This window comes from Formica exsecta, unplaced genomic scaffold (assembly GCF_003651465.1).
Source record: "Formica exsecta isolate Colony F162 unplaced genomic scaffold, ASM365146v1 scaffold35, whole genome shotgun sequence".
In the NCBI taxonomy this organism is placed as follows: Eukaryota; Metazoa; Arthropoda; class Insecta; order Hymenoptera; family Formicidae; genus Formica; species Formica exsecta.
In genome coordinates, this window is record NW_021850752.1 from 1 (window position 1) to 6,371 (window position 6,371).

At 28.9% G+C, this 6,371-nt stretch overlaps 1 pseudogene; it reads left to right on the forward strand.

The window, feature by feature from the left end:
- The first annotated feature begins 13 nt into the window (after window positions 1–13).
- On the forward strand, window positions 14–3,951 carry LOC115238562 (annotated as a pseudogene).
- The last annotated feature ends 2,420 nt before the right edge of the window (window positions 3,952–6,371 follow it).

Sequence of the window (6,371 nt, forward strand, 5' to 3'; positions counted from 1 at the left end):
CTCAATGATTAACATGTTATTAATTTGATTTTTAGCTTTTTTTACTTGCTTTTTCTTTTTGGCAAGCTTTTTCTGGCTAATTATAATGAGTTTCGACATGTAGTGGACATTTAGGTAAGTTGTCAAATATTTTATATATTATAGTTTATCTTTAACTTGCTAGATCTTAACTTACCTTTATATGATTGATTCATATGTATTGTACAACACGACGCAGTGAAATAATATTCTGTAATATATATAATCGTATTTTATGTTATATACAATACTGTGGACAACGTAAAGACAAAGGACGGGAAATAATACGACACTTTGAATTAATAAAATGGTATTTTTTCTCGTGTTAATGTTGTTGTGTGACAGTGTAAGCAACTATTTGGTATGTGATAATATAAGTTTAAAGTATAAACATAATAATTATGATTTCAAATAAATTGTTTTTTGGAAAATCTCAATTATTGCATGAAGGTTTTCAAACGATTATATAGTTTTAATTTTGTGAAATCCAATTAAATTTTTGAAAGCCAAAATGGCATATTAGTTAAAGAACATTATATAATATTTGTAAAATATTATTATCTGATCCAATAATAATTCACGATATACAGAGTGTAACAGAGCGTCTGTATCAGCAATTTTTTGAGGAGACAACGCATTTTCGTGAAAAATGTATCATGCAAAAGTTGTAGATCTCTAAGTGGCGCATTATATAATAATATTAGTATGACTTCGAATAGCACCGTCAGGGTCACATAAAAATCACTTTGAATTTTTTAAATAGAACCCCCTATTTCTCATTACATATTCTTGTAGCTTACCTCGAGAGCTTTCCAAAACACTATAATAAAGTATTTTTTCATTAAGTACTTTTTGAGTTATTTTATATTTTAGTCTGACATATTTTGATATAAAAAATAAAATATCTCGTAAAATATTTAGTTTTCGATAATCTTACCGTAATACTTTTATGTACAGAATAATGAGACAAATCAATACTTTATTACGGTGTTTTGGAAAGCTCTCGAGATAAGCTACAAGAATATGTAATGAAAAATAGGGTGTTCCATTTAAAAAATTCAAAGTAATTTTTATGTGACCTTGACGATGCTATTCGAGGTCATACTAATATTATTATATAATGCGCCACTTAGAGCTCTACAACTTTTGCATGAAACATTTTTCACGAAAATGCGTTGTTTCCTCAAAAAACTGCTGATACGGGCGCTCTATTACACCCTGTATATAATGTAATAATCTTTCCATGAAAACTATTAAGTAGGAATATTGGCAAATAAGAGCTAAGGCGCGGATATTGTTGCGCGAACTTATTATTGTTAAATTTTATGAACAAATGTGCATCAAAAATAAAAATGTATAAATTAAAATAAAAATGTAGAAATTAAAATAAAAATGTAGAAATTAAATTAGTTTTAAAACTTGACATGCACAACGTTTGTTGTTGCAAATTTCAAATTAAAATTAATAATCAAAAGGAAGGCTCACTAAGACCTGCGTAGAACATATATTAATGGACAACGTCCAAACGCCATCACCACACGTATATCGTCGATGGTTTACAATATAATGATGACCTTTGAAAATTGACTGCAATAACAACTGTTGTGCATGTCAAGTTTTAAAATTCCAATTTAATTTTTATATTTGTATACCCATGCTGAAGATGGACCAAAAACGGTCCAAAACGTTTCTAATGCACATTTGTTAATAAAATTTAACAATAATAAGTTTGCGCACCAATATTCGCGTTTTGGCTTTTATCTACCAGTATTCCTACTTGATAGTTTTGCACTCTGTGCCTATTGCTGTTATTATTGACTCTCCCTGAAATTTTTTTGAACATTTTATAAACTTAATATTTCATCTTTTTTCTCTTTTATGTATAACGATAAAACAATACACGATAAATTTTGAAAAATAATTGTATTTTTTTTTTATCAAAAATTTGTCTCGGGCAACTAAATTAAAATTTAGATTACCATCGTCGTGTCTGTACTCTTAATGGTATATATATATAAATATATGGTAGAGAAAGAGCTTCTGAATGTTATACAAATATTAAACCATTCTTCATAATAATCTAATCGTGTAGTTTGTTGTATTATGTAAATCTATTTTTGTAGAACGGACTTTTCCGAGAAAGCCTCGATCAAAAGCAAACATTATTTTAACGTGCATTTACGTTGTGACTTTTTAACTATTATTAGATAAATATGATGTGTAAACTGCGTTTTGCAGAGGATTCTGTTCGTTACAAAGAAACGTCAGACAACAAGACAAAAGAAAACTGGTGTTTTATACAATCTTTGCGTGGGGTTTATCCTTTACCTTGGCTTTTATCACTGTCATTATGGAATTTGATTCCGGAGATTTGTCGAACGATTTGGAAGCGGGATTTATGGAAGGAAATTCTTGCTGGTTCACTGGTAAATGGACGTCTTTTACAGATAATTCTATTAACGCCGCATTTTAATACACTATGAGAGAAATAGTATAATAATTTTTTGTATATTTCATACTTACAGAGAATAAGAGGTTTATGTTGTATTATCACGGGCCCAAAACTATCTGCGTCATTAGTAGCATTTGCTTATCCGTCTCTACGGCATTGAAAATTGCACGTTACGGACAGGAAATAGACAATTGTTTGACAGATTCGGAACGCAAGAGATATAATGACAGTAAGAAATGGTCAGTATTCAGATATTTTTTGCATCAATGTGTGATGATCTATCTTATTAATGATATTTTTGCCGACATATTTTTGCCAATATCTCTGCTAACAGTATTACATAATCGATGGATCTGCATTCTTGATAGAAGAAAGAGATGATTATTTGCAGGCGACACCTTTTTGTATGCTCATTCTTCCTTTTTTATTTTTTTGCTTACATAATCTTTAAAAAAAATATACACTACTAAAAAAATTAAAAATACTTTTCATAAGCTAAAAAGTTGAACTATTTTCAAACCGCTAAAATTTGGCGAAAAATTATCGTAGACAAAAAGTTAAAAAAGCATTTTGAATCTTGAAGTTTCTTAAACTTTAACGCACTATCGATAATTTCTTACACAAACTATAACATTTAGCCTACAAAACGCTTTTTTAAAATTTTTCTACAATTCCGAGTTTCAGCGCTTTGAAAATAGCTGAATTTTTAAAGTATGAAAAATGTTCCTGATTTTTTTTTTAAATAGTGTATTGCTGTCATTTCAATCGTGTACGTGTTATTTTGAGAAAGTCTGCAATTCTCGAAATGTGGCAAACAGTGAGAATAAAATTAATGAAAGTGTGTGTGTGCATTTATTTCATAAAGAAAATTACATCTTTTGAAAATTTAAAAAAAAAATTTATAACTGTCTCTTTCTTTTTTCCTAAGATTGTAATTTGTTCCATTATTTTTTAGGGATAACTTGATTAATAGTATTTATAATTGTTATTTTGTACATATATATACATATAAATATATATGTATATACATATATATATATGTGTGCGTGTTTGTTTCCAGGTTCAATTTGTATCTGAAGCTATTTATCCTGCTGTTTATCACAACGGGAATAAATTTGTCCCTAATCACAATTGACATCTTTTATGTAATTATATCGTATTTTATCAACTATTCTATTCTTTTGATGAGGACTCTGGAGAATCTCTGCTTCTTTAGTATCTTTGTGTGGAAAAAGCATATCTTGCGGATGTTATTGAAGCGATTCGGATGCGGTTTGTTTCCAGAAAATTCATGCGCAACAAATGCAACATCGTCGAGTACTTTGACATGCACCATTACATTAGAAAAGATGCCTATACAGAAAAAGATGAGTTCTTGCGAACAAAAAAATGAGAAAGATTCGTCCGGTGAGACTGAACTCTAATGTTGCAATGCGCAAAAAAAATTTTATTGCAGAACAAGGTCACACATACCCACACATATATACACACACGCGCGCGCGCGCGCACACACACACACACACACACACACACACACACATAATCTCATAATTTTCGAGAATTAACTATACAGTATTAGATATTGGCCTTTTTTTATCGTTAATAAGATTAGTTCAAGATTTCACGTAGAAAATGTATCCTTTATTATCTTATTATTATTTAGTAATTTTTTTTTAAATTTATTTAAGCTCTATTTAATACTTAATGGTCTAAAAAATATATGTAAATTTCTAAATTTTCAGCGTTTTATCAGCACTACTTCTAAAATTATAATCAAGTTTTATTATTCGCTTTGTAAGGCTCTGTCTCTCACGGAATTTCTATGAAATATTATAATTAATGTCATATTTTATATAAATATGTAAAATATTATTGTTATATTGCACTATGATAAAAAGCTTGTAAATAAAGCATTTATTGTAATTTTTCAATAGGATCACTTGCAATTGTAAAATTATCATAACGTAATTTAATTCAATTTATCTTTATTTTGATTTTGTACTCACAATGAATCTCTTACCGGTATATATTGCGAGTCCAATTAATGATTGTAATCTTGTCAGAAATGTTAATGTTGCAAAGAATTGTTAAAAATATTATGCTGCAAAATGTTAATCAATGAAGATTATCTCTGAGGCAAATATATAACATATAAAGTAAGAATAAAATACTGTCTTTCGAACAAGTATAGTCCAGATCGATTACGAATATATGCGAACACAGCCATTTTAAATCGTTTAAAGATAGATTCTTTGGTTCAATTTTCTCTATATGCAGCTATATTTTGTATATATACGTACAAAAATTAATTATAAATTTTAAAAAATAGTAAATTGCTTACATAAAATACTGCACATAAAAATAATAAATACAGTTTTATATTTTTAATTAAATACATATCATGATGCATGAATATTTTTGTGCGACGTACATAAAAAAAAAATTATAAAAATATACTTAATTTTCAACAAATATAAATTTTAAACGTTAAAAAAGTTAAAAGAAATAATTCTTCACTATTATTAGTTTTTTTTTAACACTGCGTAATTACCATCACGTGTGATGATTATTAGCGCTATTTATACATCATATTTTGATATATCTAATAATTAATGAGCAAACAAAATACCTGCCAAGACATTTAAATCATTTATAATAAAAATAAATTACTATAAGAGTAATATTTATTTTATACTATTATATTTCTTATATTTCGTAAAATGCATGTATATAAAATCGTTGCAATTTCAAAACTCTTACTCAGCATCTTTGTTCTTCACATATTTATACCTTGGCATTTGCACCTTTTTTCTAAGAGTAAAATCAAGATCATGAACCGAGAACATATCCGCGCCATTTGAACCATCATCGCTATTTGCGATATTTTTTAAAAATAATTGTTAATGATTTATGCGCTGATGCGCGCCATATAAGATGCATACAATAGCAAACCGGATCTTACCTAACATTTACTGTCAATTATTATATAATATCATCTATACAGGCTGCGTTCCGATATTACTGCCAGTATTGAAAATCTATAGTGTACATAAACTACACGTTTTCAGTAGTAACAATAATATCGGAACGCAGCCATAGTAAGATTAAAGAACAAAGCAGATTATTCTTGCTTTTATACATGATTAATTGTTTCTCGAGGTAAATTCTTTGATTGCATTATATATTTAATATAAGTAAAAAATTTTTATTATTTGCCTTTTCTTTAATCGTCCCATGTAAAAAAAAACCATTCTTAGATATTTTATTTTTGTCAAAAATGTAGTTGATAGCGAGCGGAGCGGATGCGCGAGCGTGGAGTTCCGTATGAGCGAGATAAAACTGCAAAAGAGAATGAAAGTCACGTTTTAGCTTATACAGACGATTACTTTATATACAGAATTTACAGAATATTCACACAGTCTTGTTTAAGAAACGCCTGAGCCAGCGGAGGGCCGATAGGTCAGAATTCGCTTGTCTTTCGAGAAACTCGGCAGGCAACAGTTACGCATCTTCGCCCACACAGAGCTACATATCTAATCGATATCTACTGGATATCGACATATCCATATAATGTCCATATCTACTATGGATAATCAATTGATATCTATTAGATATCAAAAATATCTATATCTCCCGTATAACCAGCTGGGATATCTAGTGAATATCCACATATTATCCACACATCCATGTTAATTAAAAATTTATTTAAAAATATCCAGTAGATATCCATTAGATATCATATAATGTCCACATATTCACGTCCACTGAATATCTGACAAGAATATCTAGTGGATATCCACATATTCTCCACATATCCATGTCTACTAAAAATCTAACAAGGATATCTTGTGGATATCCGATTATTGTCCACATATCCACGTCCACTGAATATCTGACAAGA